A 19,309-nucleotide genomic window follows, 5' to 3' on the forward strand; every position below is an offset into this window, starting at 1 on the left:
CCCACCAACAATGGAGGAGTGTTCCTCTTTCTCCACATCCTCGCCAGCATCTGCTGTCACCTGAATTTTTGATCTTAGCCATTCTGACTGGTGTGAGGTGGAATCTCAGGGTTGTTTTGATTTGCATTTCCCTGATGATTAAGGATGTTGAACATTTTTTCAGGTGCTTCTCTGCCATTCGGTATTCCTCAGGTGAGAATTCTTTGTTCAGTTCTGAGCCCCATTTTTTAATGGGGTTATTTGACTTTCTGGAGTCCACCTTCTTGAGTTCTTTATATATATTAGATATTAGTCCCTTATCTGATTTAGGATAGGTGAAGATCCTTTCCCAATCTGTTGGTGGTTTTTTTGTCTTATTGATGGTGTCTTTAGCCTTGCAGAAGCTTTGCAGTTTCATGAGGTCCCACTTGTCAATTCTCGATCTTACAGCACAAGCCATTACTGTTCTATTCAGGAATTTTTCCCCTGTGCCCATATCTTCAAGGCTTTTCCCCACTTTCTCCTCTATAAGTTTCAGTGTCTCTGGTTTTATGTGAAGTTCCTTGATCCACTTAGACTTGACCTTAGTACAAGGAGATAGGAATGGATCGATTCGCATTCTTCTACATGTTAACAACCAGTTGTGCCAGCACCATTTGTTGAAAATGCTGTCTTTCTTCCACTGGATGTTTTTAGCTCCCTTGTCGAAGATCAAGTGACCGTAGGTGTGTGGGTTCATTTCTGGGTCTTCAATTCTATTCCATTGGTCTATTTGTCTGTCACTATACCAGTACCATGCAGTTTTTATCACAATTGCTCTGTAGTAAAGCTTTAGGTCCGGTATGGTGATTCCACCAGAGGTTCTTTTATCCTTGAGAAGAGTTTTTGCTATCCTAGGTTTTTTGTTATTCCAGATGAATTTGCAGATTACACTTTCTAATTCGTTGAAGAATTGAGTTGGAATTTTGATGGGGATTGCATTGAATCTGTAGATTGCTTTTGGCAAGATAGCCATTTTTACAATGTTGATCCTGCCAATCCATGAGCATGGGAGATCTTTCCATCTTCTGAGATCTTCTATAATTTCTTTCTTCAGAGACTTGAAGTTTTTATTATACAGATCTTTCACTTCCTTAGTTAGAGTCACGCCAAGATATTTTATATTATTTGTGACTATTGAGAAGGGTGTTGTTTCCCTAATTTCTTTCTCAGCCTGTTTATTCTTTGTGTAGAGAAAGGCCATTGATTTGTTTGAGTTAATTTTATATCCAGCTACTTCACCGAAGCTGTTTATCAGGCTTAGGAGTTCTCTGGTGGAATTTTTAGGGTCACTTAGATATACTATCATATCATCTGCAAAAAGTGATATTTTGACTTCATCTTTTCCAATTTGTATCCCTTTGATCTCCTTTTGTTGTCGAATTGCTCTGGCTAGGACTTCAAGTACAATGTTGAATAGGTATGAAGAAAGTGGACAGCCTTGTCTAGTCCCTGATTTTAGAGGGATTGCTTCAAGCTTCTCACCATTTACTTTGATGTTGGCTACTGGTTTGCTGTAGATTGCTTTTATCATGTTTAGGTATGGGCCTTGAATTCCTGATCTTTCCAAGACTTTTATCATGAATGGGTGTTGGATCTTGTCAAATGCTTTTTCCGCATCTAACGAGATGACCATGTGGTTTTTGTCTTTGAGTTTGTTTATATACTGGATTACGTTGATGGATTTCCGTATATTGAACCATCCCTGCATCCCTGGGATGAAACCTACTTGGTCAGGATGGATGATTGTTTTGATGTGTTCTTGGATTTGGTTAGCAAGAACTTTATTGAGGATTTTTGCATCAATATTCATAAGGGATATTGGTCTGAAGTTTTCTATCTTTGTTGGGTCTTTTTGTGGTTTAGGTATCAGAGTAATTGTGGCTTCATAGAATGAGTTGGGTAGAGTACCTTCTGTTTCTATTTTGTGGAATAGTTTGTGAAGAACTGGGATTAGATCTTCTTTGAAGGTCTGATAGGACTCTGCACTAACCCCATCTGGTCCTGGGCTTTTTTTAGTTGGGAGACTATTAATGACTGCTTCTATTTCTTTGGGGGATATAGGGCTGTTTAGATCATTAACCTGATCTTGATTCAACTTTGGTACCTGGTATCTGTCTAGGAACTTCTCCATTTCATCCAGGTTCTCCAGTTTTGTTGAGTATAGCCTTTGGTAGAAGGATCTGATGGTGTTTTGGATGTCTTCAGGATCTGTTGTTATGTCTCCTTTTTCATTTCTGATTTTGTTAATTAGGATGCTTTCCCTGTGCCCTCTAGTGAGTCTGGCTAAGGGTTTATCTATCTTGTTGATTTTCTCAAAGAACCAGCTCCTTGATTGGTTGATTCTTTGAATAGTTCTTCTTGTTTCCACTTGGTTGATTTCGCCCCTGAGTTTGATTATTTCCTGCCGTCTACTCCTCTTGGGTGAATTTGCTTCCTTTTGTTCTAGTGCTTTTAGGTATGTTGTCAAGCTGCTAATGTGTGCTCTCTCTAGTTTCCTTTTGGAGGCACTCAGAGCTATGAGTTTTCCTCTTAGAAATGCTTTCATTGCGTCCCATAAGTTTGGGTATGTTGTGGCTTCATTTTCATTGAACTCTAAAAAGTCCTTAATTTCTTTCTTTATTCCTTCCTTGACCAAGGTATCATTGAGAAGAGTGTTGTTCAGTTTCCACGTGAAGGTTGGCTTTCTATTATTTATTTTGTTATTGAAGATCAGCCTTAGTCCATGGTGATCTGATAGGATGCATGGGACAATTTCAATATTTTTGTATCTGTTGAGGCCTGTTTTTTGACCAATTATGTGGTCAATTTTGGAGAAAGTACCATGAGGTGCTGAGAAGAAGGTATATCCTTTTGTTTTAGGATAGAATGTTCTGTAGATATCTGCCAGATCCATTTGATTCATAACTTCTGTTAGTTTCACTGTGTCCCTGTTTAGTTTCTGTTTCCACGATCTGTCCATTGGTGAAAGTGGTGTGTTGAAGTCTCCCACTATTATTGTATGAGGTGCAATGTGTGCTTTGAGATTTACTAAAGTTTCTTTAATGAATGTGGCTGCCTTTGTATTTGGAGCATAGATATTCAGGATTGATAGTTCCTCTTGGAGGATTTTACCTTTGATGAGTATGAAGTGTCCCTCCCTGTCTTTTTTAATGACTTTGGGTTGGAAGTCAATCTTATCAGATATTAGAATGGCTACTCCAGCTTGTTTCTTCATACCATTTGCTTGGAAAATTGTTTTCCAGCCTTTCATTCTGAGGTAGTGTCTATCTTTTTCTCTGAGATGAGTTTCCTGTAAGCAGCAAAATGTTGGGTCTTGTTTGTGTAGCCAGTTTGTTAGTCTATGTCTTTTTATCGGGGAGTTGAGTCCATTGATATTAAGAGATATTAAGGAAAAGTAATTGTTGTTTCCTGTTATTTTTGTTGTTAAAGTTGGCATTTTGTTCTTGTGGCTGTCTTCTTTTAGGTTTGTTGAGGGATTACCTTCTTGTAGTTTCTAGGGCATGGTTCCTGTCCTTGTATTGTTTTTTTTCTGTTATTATCCTTTGAAGGGCTGGATTCGTGGAGAGATAATGTGTGAATTTGGTTTTGTCGTGGAATACTTTGGTTTCTCCATCTATGTTAATTGAGAGTTTGGCTGGGTATAGTAGCCTGGGCTGGAATTTGTGTTCTTTTAGTGTCTGTATAACATCCGTCCAGGATCTTCTGGCTTTCATAGTCTCTGGTGAAAAATCTGGTGTAATTCTGATAGGCTTGCCTTTATATGTTACTTGGCCTTTTTCTCTTACTGCTTTTAGTATTCTATCTTTATTTAGAGCATTTGTTGCTCTGATTATTATGTGTCGGGAGGTATTTCTTTTCTGGTCCAGTCTATTTGGAGTTCTGTAGGCTTCTTGTATGTTCATGGGCATCTCTTTCTTTAGATTTGGGAAGTTTTCTTCTATAATTTTGTTGAAGATGTTTGCTGGTCCTTTGAGTTGAAAATCTTCATTCTCATCCACTCCTATTATCCGTAGGTTTGGTCTTCTCATTGTGTCCTGTATTTCTTGGATGTTTTGAGTTAGGATCTTTTTGCATTTTACATTTTCCTTGATTGTTGTGCCGATGTTCTCTATGGAATCTTCTGCACCTGAGATTCTCTCTTCCATCTCTTGTATTCTGTTGCTGATGCTGGTATCTATGGTTCCAGATTTCTTTCCTAGGGTTTCTATCTCCAGTGTTGCCTCATTTTGGGTTTTCTTTATTGTGTCTACTTCCCTTTTTAGGTCTAGTATGGTTTTGTTCATTTCCATCATCTGTTTGGATGTGTTTTCCTGTTTTTCCTTAAGGAGTTCTACCTGTTTGATTAGGTTATCCTGTTTTTCTTTAAGGATTTGTAACTCTTTAGCAGTGTTCTCCTGCAATTCTTTAAGGGATTTTTGTGCTTCCTCTTTATTGTCTTCTACCTGTTTACCAGTGTTCCTTTGTATTTCTTTAAGTGTGTTATTAAAGTCCTTCTTGAAGTCCTCTACCATCATCAGGAGATATGCTTTTAGATCCGTGTCTAGCTTTTCCGGTGTGTTGGGGTGCCCTGGACTGGGCAAAGTGGGAGTGCTGGGTTCTGATGATGGTGAGTGGTCTTGGTTTCTGTTAGTAAGATTATTACGTTTACCTTTCGCCATCTGGTAATCTCTGGGGTTAGTTGTTGTCGTTGTCACTGTTTAAAGATTGGAGCAGAAGCTGTGTTCCACTCACCAGCAGTCTCAAAATCCTGTGGCGGGGGTCGTGGGTAGCTGGCGGGTGTCAGCCAACCCTGCGCTCTAGCTACACCGGTGCTGTTCCGGCTGGATGAGGCCTGTGGCCCTACTCAGGCCGGTTTCTGCTTCCCTAACTAATGCAGTCTCAGGTCCCGCGCACAATTGGATTGGAGCAGGAGCTGTGTTCCACTCACCAGAAGTCTTAAGATCCTGTGGCGGGTGTTGTGGGTAGCTGGCGAGTGTCAGCCGACTCTGCGCCCTAGCTACCCCGGTGCTTTTCTGACCGGAAGAGGCTTCACTAAAGTAATTTTTAATCTTTGGTGGTGAAGTATGTTTCTTGTAGAGAGCAAAAATGACTTACCCCATTTTTAAATCCAGTCTGATAATCTGTACCTTTTACTTGGGGTGATGGAATCATTAGTGTTCAGAGTTATCTGAAGTTTTGTACCAATTCTTGTCATTTTGTTGATTTTGTGGCATTTGTTTTCTTATTTCTCCTTTTATTAGTCACCAGTGATCTAACATAGTTTATTTTTTCTGTCACCTCATGGATAGACTTGTCCTTTTAGACTGAACTGAATGAAAGTTCCTGTAGAAGTCAGAAAGTGAGAAAGGGGTCATGTGGCGAAGATTTTTCAAGTCAGGAGTATAGTAAAACACAGGTGAATGAAGGATGAAAGGGAAATGGAACAGGAAGGGTTAAACAGGATGAAGGATGAAAGGGAAGAGTTGAGGAAACATGGATAGATAACTAATACTAAAACCTTTCAAAAAGCCATTCAAAAACCTACTATTGTAGAAGCTTCCTAAAAAATATTTATTCAAAAGCAGCTAAAACGGAGTTACCCTATAAGGGAGTATAATGCTTTTTTCAGGTGTCACAGGCTATTAAACTAAAATCCCCATGCCAGATGTTAATTACTTCCTTTCAAGTTGTATTTAGTAGGGTTTCATTAAACATCCCAACAACAGATTATTAACATTGTTTTTGCTTATATTCCAGAACTTGATGGTAATACTATTTATTGTTGAAGTCATCATATACTTGAGTCACAGAATAGGAATAAATCAAGTGGGTACTGACCTAGAAGCTTCATCCATCCTGGATAACTTTCATAGTGTTGAAAGGTGCTGTGCAGGCTACTGTGGTAGAACAGTCAACAGCACTCTTACCCAGCCATGAACCCTGTGATCTACAATAATAACTTGTCTGACAAAATATGCCCACTGGTACAACAATGGCATGGATGGGATTTGAAATCCACTCCATAAGACACAACCCATACTTGGTACTGTTAATTTGGCCAATAACCCATGACTTGATAGGTCTTAGGTCATAGTGGAGAATTCATTCCTATTATTTAGCTAAATGGACGTAGTATTAAACTGAACCCAAAACACTTGTCTTTATTCCCATTCATCAGTGCAGCTCTAAATCTTCATCAGAGAAGTTGAATCTTTTTGTAGTAGATATGGTTAATACAGAGACACATGTCTGATTTAAGTACAGAGAATAAGAGGCTGTGGAGAACTAAACCCTAAATGGCATACACCTCTCCCTAAGGCTCAGTGATCACCTCAGAAGAGGGGATGGAAAGGTTATAAGAGGCAGCAGTAGTAGATAACTATTGTGAAACAGTGTTTTCTGCTCATAACGAGGGCACTGCACACACGAGCTCAGAGTGGCTATGACTGTATACACAAGACCTGTAGAAGATAAACCCAACCAAAATCACCACGTGGATCATGGTGAGACTCATGAAGTCCCAAGCCTAACTGAGAGCTTTTGGTAACTTATCTTTACTAGAGGAGGGATAACAATTTATTTTCAGACTTGGCCAATGTATAGCTCTGCACATGGGAGCAGCGCTAAGTGCATTCAATGGACTTTTTAAAAAGTATATAAAATTTGGAGGGAAAGTGGTGAGGGATGTTAAGAAGTTGTGGTGGAGTGCATCAGGGATGGATTTGATCAAAATACATTACATTCATGTATGAAATTCTTAAACATTTTAGTGTATAGAATCTGAGGGGTTATGTACTGGTTAGTTTTGTGTCAACTTGACACAGCTGGAGTTATCACAGAGAAAGGACCTTCAGTTGAGGAAATGCCTCCATGAGATCCAACTGTAAGGCATTTTCTCAATTAGCGATCAAGGGGGAATGGCCCCTTGTGGGTGGGCCATCTCTGGGCTGGTAGTCTTGGGTTCTATAAGAGAGCAGGCTGAACAAGCCAGGGGAGGCAAGCCAATGAAGAACATCCCTCCGTGGCCTTTGCATCAGCTCCTGCTTTCTGACCTGCTTGAGTTCCAGTCCTGACTCCTTTGGTGATGAACAGCAGCATGGAAGTGTAAGCCAAATAAACCCTTTCCTCCCCAACTTGCTTCTTGGTCATGATGTTTGTGCAGGAATACAAACCCTGAGTAAGACAGGTTACTTTCCAAAATGTTATGTGCTGAACAGCTACTCAAATTATTATTTTGCTTCGAGTTCAAAGGGAAACAACTAACATGTTTCCAAGAATCCTAAAGTTATCATTATGTTGTTTCAGGAAGGGGTCCCATAGCTTAAAGAAATAAAAGCAACTGAAATATATACAAATTGTTAAAATGACTTTTTACAGTAGAAGTATTTTTGTAGAATGCTATGAATATTTTAAAAAGATTTACTTATTTATTATTTAATGTGCATGTGTATATGTGCTGGAGTGTATGCATGTGTACCACCCGAGTCTAGTGCTGGAGGTAGCCAGATGAGAGTATCTTCTACCCTGGAACTGGAGTTGTGATCCACCTGATATAGATGATGGGAACTGAACCCAGATCCTCTGGAAGAGCAGAAAATACCTTCAATCACTAAGCCATTGTTCCACTCTCAGTTTTATGTGTCTCATGTCTAGGTAGCACATACATTGAGATTAATGAAATGTTACAGTATTGTGTGGCAGGTCACTCACATTTAGATAAAGAAACAAGGGCTGGGAAGATAGCTCTGTAGGTAAGTTACTTGTTGTTCAAGCATGAAGACCCAAGTTCAAATTCATGGCATCCATGATAAAAAATCCAGTTGTAGCCATATATGTGTATTTAAGTCCAGTGTTGTGTTGAGTGCAGACAGAGACTGAGGTAAGGAGAAGAGTAATAGAAATAGCACCTAGCGTCCTCCTCTCATCTCTACATGTGCACATTTAGGCACATGCACCTGTCATATTGCATCCTACCTCTCCACTGGTGGTACCTGGGCACTGTTGGCAGGGGAGGCAAAAGGAAGGCTGCAATGAAGGTCTGCAGTCAGTGTCTTTCTTCGCTGGACTGCAAGGGGAAACAACAGAATCTGGGACAAATGCTGTGGTTCCAGATCTCCTCTCTGGGTACTTGGGTGCTACCAGCTTACCACTGGGAGTCAGAAATAGGGGTCCAAGGTCCTTGCTTCTCCTCAGGGTATCCACCCACTGGGCAGGAAGAGGAAGATAGAGCCTGGGATGAGGGTAACCTGGTCTGATTGGGAGTGAGTGTTCAGAGTACTAGAGGGGCTGCAGTGGGGGACAGTGGAGAGATATACCACACATACTCAATATACACACACACCCTGGGATACCAGGACTTTGCCACTGAGCTGTATCTGGTCATTATCCCTTCATGCTGGGAGCTTGTTACCCCTCCCTGAGACTCTTGTTTGTCAGGGTGGAGCTTTGCAGAAGGCTTTGCAAGAAAGAGACTAGAGTGCCCTGGAAAGCCATAAGGAAGGGATCCCACTCTAAGAAGATTCTTGCCTGTTCACCTGTCCAACATGTGCTGGGGACTTGTGTTGCTGACATCTCCGGACAGCTCCAAGTCCAGTCTCTAGTTCTCAGCACCGTCCACCTGAAAGGGTACACTTCTAATCTAACAAATAAGACCAGAACGGAAAAGAGGAAGGGCTGGAGATGACACTTAATGGAGCTTTGAATCTGGGGCAGGATAGGGAGAGAGGCTGAAATCGAATCTCAGGCCATTCAGTCTGCAGTCTGTTCTTCTCTTATTCCCTAAGATCAATGAATCTGTCATTGGAAAAGACCTGGCAGCAGGTACAGGCAAGTGTACCAGATGTTCTTTTCAGCAATTCTCATCACCAGTAGTCCCTGGGGATAACCTGCTTCTCACAGCCTTCTATTCAAGCTTCAGGTGATGACCTGCTTTCTCTAACTCAGAAGCAAACAGGAACCCCTTTTGTTTGCATCTGCTACTTCCTGCCATAGTGCCTGATAATGTCATCTTCTCTATGAGTCAGCAGAGCAGAAGCAATGCTCACTTGCACGTTCACTCTCTCTTTTGGCCTCCTCTCTCCCACATGCTCCTTCATCTACCAAGTACATATGAACTCCCATGGTAGATTCAGCAGACAGTGAAGGCATGGCTCCAGGACCTTCCAACCCAATGAGTGAAGGTGATGTTCAAGAGACAGTTACATCTTGTCTTCTGGCAAATGCATTAGGTGCATGGAGGAGATATGTGGAGTTCTGAGGAACCTATGCAGTAGGGAGGCTGACCAAATCTTGGTGCCCAGAGAAGCTTCCTTGAAGAAAGAATATTCATGCTGAACTCTGCCACAGAATCATGAGTTTCAATGGCAAGGATGGGTAAAGAACGGATGGGCATAGATGTATGTATATGAGTTCAGCTTTAAGAAAGAAACATGTAGTCTGAATGAGAAAAGAATGTACTGAAATGAGGTCAGAGTGGGGAGTCAAGGTCAAATACAAATTTCTTTGGACGCTCTGATAAGAAGTTTAACCTTGGGCCAGGGAGATAGCTCAGCATTTATTATATACAGCACAAGAAAAGGGGTTAGGTAGTGTCAGTAGGAGATCTCTAGAGGTGGTCTCTGTAGGTGAGCTGTCTCAGGCTGTACAAGCATGTGTGGAGGACTGACCTTGCTGGGAAGTTGGTGCACATGGCCCACCTGATACCAGCTCTTCTGTAAATGTGTCTGTGCATCTGTCCTTTTGCCAGTCGCTTGGCACCTTAGTCAGATTTCCAGGACTGTGCAAATGGTCTGAGAATGGCAAGATGACTTGGTCATATCTACATCTTAAAGATACAGACCTACAGGGTAGCAAGAAGGCCTAAGGCCATGGTGTTCTATTGGGGACAGATGACACAGAAGCACTGCCAGATTTGTTCAAAGGATGAGCAGCTGTCTATTCTGGGTGGAGGTGGGGGTTGGGGGAAGCAGTTGGCAAGCAAGGTCTCAGGAGAGGGCTGTCAAGGAAGTTGGTGCTCATTTGAGTGGCTAAGCAGAGATGGGGCAAGGACTAGATGGACTCACTGTGGGCAGATTGGAGAACTACATCATGACTTCAGACTGGACAAGTACAGTTTGAAAGATATGTGGTAAGGTCAAGTGAGGCTTTGTGGACAGTCAGATATAGGGGCTAGAAGCAGAAGAGAGATAAAGTTTGGATACTATGGGAAGTCTGTGTGTACTGGATTGAGTTTGTTGATGGAGATGCTAAAAATGGGAACACTCATTTTAAAATATGACAGAGGGGAGAATGGGAAGGCTAGGGTGATGAGCATGGAGTAACAGAAGATATAAGGGGAATCTCAGATGAAAAGTGTTAGCAACATGCAAGGCTGGCTTTTCCAAGAACAAGTGCGGAGGAATGGAGGAGGGATCAAGGGAGAAACTGGGGTCAGACAACTCTTAAGAATGAAAGGCAGAGAGGGTGAGGTTGGGAAAGGTGTTTTGCGGCTGACTTACTCTTTTTTAAAGTTTTAATGGAAATATTACATGTCTCCCTCCCCCTCTTTCTTCCAGCACTTTTCATCCCTACCCTTCCACCCCCTCTCAAATTAATGGTCTATTTTTCTGTAATTATTAAGGTGACATATCCATATTATAATAAATATATAAATACAACTTACTGACTTTTTAAATTGAAAATTCATACAATAAATCTTGATCATTGTTTTCTCTCTCCTGTTTGTTTCAGATCCTCCCTACTTCCTCACCCGTCCAACTCCTTCTTTCTCTCTTTAGAAAAAACAACAAATAAAAAACAAGTAAATAAAAAGCACAAGACATACACGTGTACACACACACACATACACACAGAAACCACCTATAAATACACAAAATCAGAAGTTATAATAAACAAGAAAATGCCCAGTAAGATTAAAAATGCTTAAACAAAGCGTTAAGAGACAAATAAACAAGACAAAGGACATCTCCAAAGCCTTCACTAAGACTGGTGTAACATGAAATCTCAAGTAGTTTTGATCTGTGTTTCCTTGATGATGAAGGATGCTGTACATGTCTTTAAGTGATTCTCAGGCATGTGTGTCTCAACTTCTCAGAACTCTTTATTTAATTCTGTACATAATTTTTGATTAGTTTATTTGTTTTCTTGATGTCCAGGTATTGCTTCTTTATATAGATGTTAACCCTGTATTGGATGCATAATTTGTAAAAATCTTTTCCCATTCTGTAGGCTGCTGCTTTGTCTGTATGTCAGTGTCTTTGGCCATAGGGAATCTTTTCAATTTCATTAGCTGTGCTTAGTGCATGGGTTGTTGGTATCGTGTTCAGAAAGTCTTTTCTTATGCCAATATGCTCAAGATTATTCCCCTCTTCTTTCTTTTCTATCAGTTTCAGGGTATCTAGCTTTATGTTGAAGTGCTTGATTCATTTGGAGTTAATTTTTTGTGTGTGTGTGTGAAGGGTGATAAGTAAGTTTGTATTTAGATTCTTCTACGTGTAGCCTCCCAGTTTGATTAACACTGTTTGCTAATGATTATGCTTTTTTCCCAGAGTGTATTTTCTGGATTCTTTACAAAAAACAGTGTAGATAGGTGTGTGGACTTATATGTGGGCTAATCAGTGTATCTGCTTTAATGCCAATACTATGATGGGTGGTGGTTGTTGTTTTAATATACCTGTGCAGCCCAATTTGATACTGGAGATGGTGATAACTTTAATAGCTCTTTTTATTATTCAAGATTGTTTTAGTTATCCTGTTTGTGTGTGTGTGTGTTTCTATACAATGTTGATAATTGTCCTTTTGATATCTGTAAAGATTTGTGTTAGAATTTTGAAGAAGATTGCACTGAATCTGTAGATTGCTTTGGGTAGGATGGGTATCTTTGCTATATTAATCCTACTGGTCCATGAACTTGGGAGATCTTTTCATCTCCATATATCTCCAATTTCTTTCTTCAGTGTCTTAACATTTTTATTATACAAGTCCTTTTACTTGTTTGGTTAGAGTTATCCTAAAATATATTTTCCAGGCTACTATGAAAAGCATTATTTTCCTGATTCCTTTCTCTGAGTTTTATGAGGTACTTTTGTATGCTGCTACTTTGCTGAAAGTGCTTATCAGCTGCAGAAGATTCCTGGTGGAGATTTTTAGGGTCTTTTGTATATAGAATCATATCACATTCAAATAAAGATACCTTGACTTCTTCTTTTCCTAATTGTATCCCATTGATCTTAATTGTCTTATTGCTAAGACTTCAAGTACTATTGAATAGGTATAGATAAGGATGGACATCTTCATCTTGTTACTGATTCTTTTCATTTCTCCCCATTTAGGCTGATGTTGGCTGTGAGATTACTGTAAACTTCTTTTATTATGTTAGGTATGTCCCTTATATCCCTTGTCTCTCTGGGACTTTTATTATGAAGAGTTGATGAATTTTATCAAAGACCTTTTCTACATCTAATAAGATGATCATGTGTTTTTTCTTTCAATTTGTTTATATAGAGAATTATACTTATTGATCTACATATGTTGAACCATCTCTACATCTCTGGGATGAGTCCTACTCGATCATAGTGGATGACCTTTTTAATGCTTTCTTGGATATGGTTTGAATGAACTTTCCTGAGGATTTTGCTGATGTTCATAAGGGAACCTGGTCTATAATTCTCTTTCTTTTTTGGATCTTTATGTGGTTTAAGAGTAACTGTGGTCTTGTAAAATGTATTGGGCAATGTCTCTTCTGTTTCTCTTTTGTGGAATAATTTGAAGAGAATTGGTGTTAATTCTTCTTTGAAGTCCTCATAGTATTCTGTACTGAATCCATCTGGCCTTGAACTTCTTTCTTTTGGCTGGGAAAATTTTACTTACTTCCTCTATCTCATTAGAGATTATGAATCTGTTTAAGTTGCTTATCTGATCTTGATTAACTGGTAGGTCATATATATCAAGACAATTATCCATTTCTTTTAAGTCTTCCAGTTTGTGGAGTATATGTTTCAAAAGTATGTCCTAATGATTCTCTGGATTTTTCTCATTGTCTTTTCTGATGTTTCCTTCTTTATCTCTAATTATATTAATTTGGTTCTTTTCTCCATATTTTAGTTAACTTATCTAAAGATTTATCATAATTCCTGATTTTCTCAAAGAACTAACTTTATTTCACCAATTCTTTGTATTGCTTTGTTGTTTCTAGTTTATTGATCTCCAATTTGGTCATTTCTTGCTGTCTACTCTTCTTGGGTGTCATTTCTTCTTTTTGTTCTAGAGCTTTCAGGTGTGCTATTAAGTTGCTAATATGTTATTGCTCCAAATTTTGAATATAAGCACTTAGTACTATGAATTTGCCTCTTAGGAATGCCTTCATTGTGTCACATAGACTTGGGTGTGTCATGTTTTCATTTTCATTCAATTCTAAAAAGCTTTTGATTTCCTTCTTAACTTTTGTCTTGACTCATTTTTCATTCACCACTGAGCTGTTCAGTTTCCATGAGTTCATAAACTTCCTGTTTCTATTGTTCTTGATATTCAGCTTTAATCAGTGGTGGTTAGATGGGATGAAGGGTATTATTTCAATTTCCTTGTATCTTTTGAGACTTGCTATGTGTCCCAGTATGTTGTCATTTTGGAGATTGTTCCATGAGCTGCTGAGAAGAAAGTATGTTCATTTGTTTTTGGGTGAAGTATTCTGTAAATATCTGTTAGGTCAATTTGGCTTATGACATCAGTTCCAACATTTCTCCATTTAGCTATTTTCTAGATAACCTGCCTATTGATGAGAATGGGGTATTGAAGTCAGCTGCTATCACTGTGTGAGGAGAGATGTGAGATTTTAGCTGTAGTAGTGTTTCCTTTATAAGCTTGAATGCCCTTGTGTTTGGTATATAGGTGTTTAGAATTGTAATATCTTTGTAGTGGACTTTTGCTTTGAAGAGTGTATAGTGTCCTTCCCATCTATTCTGATTAGTTTCGTTTTGAAGCCTGTTTTGTGAGACATTAAAATGTCTTGAAATTTTTTTCCATTTCCTATGCTGAGGTGATTTCTATTCTTGATGTTTTTCGGATGCAACAGAAAATAGATTCTTTTTCTGAATACAGTGTGTTAGTCTGTGTCTTTTTTATTGTATTTGAAAGCAGGATCCTACTATTTGAAGATTTGTTCTTTTCATAGTTTCTCCAATTTTTTTGTTTCTCCAGATTTATTGGATGCTTTGTGCCTAGATATTTTTAGATTTAATATTTTCTTAACTGAGGTATTCATTTCTTCTGTCTTGTTTTCAATGAGTGGCATTCACTCTCTTCCCATGTCTTGGATTCTGTTGGTGAAGCTTGCCTCTCATGTTTTGTTTGACTTCCTTAATTTTTTATCTCCAGTTTCATCTCATTTTAGATTTTCTTCAGTGATTCCATTTCTGCTTTTATGTCTTGAACTATTTTTATCATTTCATTTCATTTATTTGTGTTTTCAAAGACCTCATTAAGGAATTTATTCCCATTCTCTTTTAAATTCCTTGAACATATTCACAATACTATTTTGAAGTTCTTGTCATGTCTTTAAGCTATATTGCATTCTCAGGGCCTAATGCAGTAGGGTTAGTGGGTTCTGGTGGTAGTATATTGTCTTGGATGTTGATGTTTGTGTTTTTGTGCTAGTGTCTAGGCATCTGTGGTTAGGATGGTCGAGGGGTTTCTATGTGTTGATATCTGGTCTAGTTTTTTGTTTTGGTTTTAGTTTGGGGGGTCTGGGGAGTGTTATATTCATTGGTTTCTGCTGACCTCCCTGGATCTTAGGAAAGTGTGGTGGCTATAGATTACCTGGCACAGAGTGTGCTTCTGCAGGTCACTGAGTGTCAGAAAGGAGTAGAGATGAGCTAGGAGGAAAGACTAAATTCAGATCTGGTGTGGCCACTGGGAATCCCAAGTAGAAAGTGTTTCTAGACAAAGAAATGAGAATAACTATAAGTAGAGGGGAGGGGGTCACCAAGAAGAGTCCCCAGGGAATGAAGGTGAGGTGGGAGAAGAGGCAGTGGCAAACAGGCAGACTGTTACAGGGCTGGAGTTGAGAGTAGAGAGATTGTTATGAAGGATAGGAGAGTTATCTATTAAGGTCTCTTTAGTCTTGCTTGCATTTACAAACTTTTAAGGTTGGCTTCTTGATGTTGGATGACCAGTTATGGTGCTCATCCCTGGGGAATGCTGATTCTCCCTCTCTCAGCAGTCATTAATTGCCTATAACTCTTCTCCAATCTTAAGCCCAGCTCCAAGCCTCCATGAATTTGCTGCACTCAGGCTTTTAGGAAGTGATTTAGGAATGTCTGCACTGTTAACGTAGTTCTTTCTTCCACTCTTCTGGAGAGAAGATTGGAGTTCATAAGATGCAGGAAGCTCAGAACTTCTAAGTCTCAAGAAACACAAAATTTACAAGACTCGTGAGGCCCCTTTCCAATGTTCTATAGGGAGAAAAACATTGCTTGGGGAGAGAAAACTCTACAGGGGAGCTGCCTGCAAGGTGTGACACTGCTTGGGTGAGTTGTCACCTATGCTGTTTGGTGATGAAGCTTCTTGAGCCCCCTGTGCTTCTGTGCAAGACCCCGATAAACTCAGTGGTCTGCCTAGCTTTCTTTGATCAGTACTCTATGTATGATACATGTGTGCTTCTCTGTAGAAAAAGTTTATGTAACTAACACCCACCAACCAATCACCCCTCTCTCCACTAGCCTTACTGCTTGTACTTCCTTATCCACCATGTCAAGATACAAAGATGCTTACTGTACATAAACACACACCTGTCACTCAGATTCAATGGATACTAATATTTCACCAGATTTACCTCATTCTATCCTTTTACCAAGAAATGCAAATAACATGTTAGAATCCTTGTGTGTACATCATGTTTTTGTGTCATATATTTTATAGTATATTTTATACTATACCTTATATTATAGTGTAAGATTCAAATGTGGTGACAATTTGTGACTTCCTATCTCCAAACAGCATCAAATGAGGCTCTTTTGGTACATTTTGCAGATGTGGTGCATCTGGGCCTCTAGTGCAACTAGGCTGAAATGGAACTTGGGAAATAGAAGTAGAAAAATCTATCAGCACACTAAAGACACACATATGCCTATCCTTCCCTGTGTCCCAAAGAAGCCATGAGTACCAGTCTTTTGGAGATTGTTGAGCTTTTGTTTTAAGTTGCTATATTATAGTACTTTAATATTGGATAACTTATCAACAGTATAAAGTTATTATACACAGTGCAAGAGTCCAGACATCAAAGGTCAAAGCATCAGCAGGTGCTGTGTTTGTTGAGGGTTCAATTCTCATAAACAGTACCTTCTGTGTCTCCAGAAGGCAAAAAGGATAGAAAGTGTTTCGTCCCAATAAGAATATAGAATTCCATTGCATACCAAAGTCCCCTCTGCTTATACACAGTACAATAGAAGTTAATTTTGGAGGTACACTCAGAGCCTCACAGGTGAACTTGGAGTTGGAATTGTCTTTGTCTGTCTGACTCCTATACCCATGCTTCTCTTTGCTCTGTTCCCTAGCAGACCACCCAAGAGAAGAGCAGTCTCAACCACCTTCAAGATTTGAAATTACTATAGGAAAGAGGTGGCACCAACATGCCACTTTTACCAAGTTTCTAGTGACAGTAGAGCTAAGGGACAATGTTCTGCAACACAGCTGTTGGGTTTTGCCATAGTAATGGCCAAGCAGCACTGATTGTTTAGGGTCTGGACCACTAGGATACAAGGTGCCTTTGGCTCTTCCCCATACTCACCCTCACTGTCTGTGCTTATCCCGCATCCTGGGTCTCATGGATGTGGAATCTTCTCTCCCTGGCACCAGAGCATACGGTGACAAAGCAATGAGTTCTCCTATGTGGTTGAGCTAGATCAATATGCTGTTTGTAACAGTGGGGGAAGAGGTTTTATTTTCCTGAATTCCATCAAAACAAGCCATACAACTCTCTAGATGGCAAGGTAGGGTCTACCCAGACAACATTTGCATTCAGAAATGTACACCCCACACCCAAATCTTTTATTGATCAGTGCTTATGTATTAGGTACCATTGGGACTGTGGCTAGGAGAAGGACTATTTCTGGATTTGAAGTATTAGGGACTGGCTGGAGAGACAGACAGAGCATTGAATTGTATCAAGAATTGTATCAAGAAAGCATTCAGCCGGGCGTGGTGGTGCATGCCTTTAATCCCAGCACTGTAGCATACGCAGAGGCAGGCGGATTTCTGAGTTCGAAGCCATCCTGGTCTACAAAGTGAGTTGCAGGACAGCCAGGGCTATACAGAGAAACCCTGTCTCAAAAACCAAACCAAACCAAACCAAAACAAAACAAAACAAAACAAAACAAACAAACAAAAAGCATTCAGTTCAAGGAAAGCAAAAAGAAAGTATAGAGAAGCCCGTGTACCCCAGGACTACCTGTATTCCCCCCAGCTCCCTCAATACTCCTGTTCTTTTTCCTTTTTTTTTAATTAAAAATTTTTCATACATTTTCTCCTCTCCCAACTCCTTCCACATCTTCCCCATTTCTCTACCTACTCAACTTTGTTCTTTCTCCTTTTCAAAAAGTGTCTGTTCCTTTTCTTGAGTGTGTGGTCTGCAATCTACTCTGTGATTTCTCAACTCACAGAAATTCCTTTTCCCATTCCAACACTCCAGACAGCTTACCCCACTATGGGCATCAGTGGCTGCCAATGCCTCTCAAGTCAGTGAGCAATTTCCCTCTATTTTTCCTTTTCCTGTCAATAATGTTCAAAGAACTCTAACCATTTCCCAATTAAAGGCCCAGAAGTTCAATTAACAATTAGATAGCAGATTTTAATAGACATTTCCCCAAACACATACAGGATAACAAACAAAAATATGTTTAACATTGTTGTAAATAGAGAAATCAAAATCTATAGACAAAGTGTGATACAATCCTGTAACAGAATGTGAGTTAACCATAACATGTTAAGTAAGACATGTGGAGAAATACTGGCATTATGCTACAGTAAAAAGAACTGGCCACAGAAGCCATATTTGTATGCCTATAGAATACCATCTATCAGACAGAATTTAGATCAGTTAGTGTCTATGTGCTGAGTGAATGGAGGTTGACTGCTAATCAGTGTGACTTTTTTAGGGTAATGAAAATTCATTGGAATTAACTGGTAGTGATGGTTGCATAGCTGTGAACCAACTGTAAACCACTGAGCTGAGCAAGTGCAAGGGTAAATGCCACAGTATGTGACTTCAATAAAGCTGTTAGGCACAGCCAGGAATAATGAACAGGGCGGTGAGGCTGGAATTCTGTGGGAAGATGCTGGGGCCTCTGGGTGTGACAGAGACAATAACAGAGTTGTGTCTTGGTAGAAGATACTTGCTAGGAGGCATAGGAGAGTTTTTTAGGGAAGATGAAGATCAGTTTGTGTTAAGTACATCTGCTTGCAGTTAACGGGGTTAGGGCTCTAACACCACTTCTTGATTTGGCCTCCACTACATCTGCCACATGCTAAAATGAAACTGCCTCCCAGGCACTGGAAAATGGGATCCATTCCCTTGCCCTTCTGTTCCTAAAATTTACTACTCCTTAGCTCCTTCTGCTATCAAGCAAGACCATCTGGGTAGTGGCCCAAGTCACTGCTACTCTCCCTTAAGAAGGATCCTGGTGATGTTTTGGTTTCCATGGGATCCAGTCTCTGGTCATAAGCTAAATTATCCCTAGTCACTACTTTTCCCAGTGAGAACAACTGATTTTGTCTTCTCTGCGATACAAAGTCATAGGTTGAGTCAGGCCAGGAGTCCTGGATTACTGGCACTGAACTCTGATGCTGTATGACTGCAGCCCATCCTTAATCCTGGAGGTCCAGCTACTTATGGAATGAGCTGCCATGTTCTTCTACCAGTCCCATGAGTTTAAGAGCTCCTTGGAGTTCTGATAGGCATGGCTCAGCCCAGTGTGGGCTGGGATAAGTTCACATTCCAAAAAAGTACAGTTTTGGGAGCTGTGGTCGAGATAGAATCCCTTGGCCCCCAGAAAGGATATTACAAGAAAGATTTGGGAGACTTTCACATTCTGATTTGTAGAAACTTTCTCCTTCTGGCTCTTCCTGAGAGGTGCCTCCCTCAGGGACAGTGTGTCACTCCTACCTGAGGAAATGGATATTAGATATGCAGGATGGAAGCCATCTTCTGTGAACAGGAATGACTTTGGATGAGAAAGGGGAAGTGCCATTAACTTGGAGGTCAAGAACCATACTCCAGCCTTGTCTGGCACTTCCATATAGAGTGACCTGCTTAGAACAT

Source organism: Mus caroli, unplaced genomic scaffold, assembly GCF_978045245.1.
Source record: "Mus caroli unplaced genomic scaffold, Mus_caroli_1 scaffold_8, whole genome shotgun sequence".
Taxonomy (NCBI): domain Eukaryota; kingdom Metazoa; phylum Chordata; class Mammalia; order Rodentia; family Muridae; genus Mus; species Mus caroli.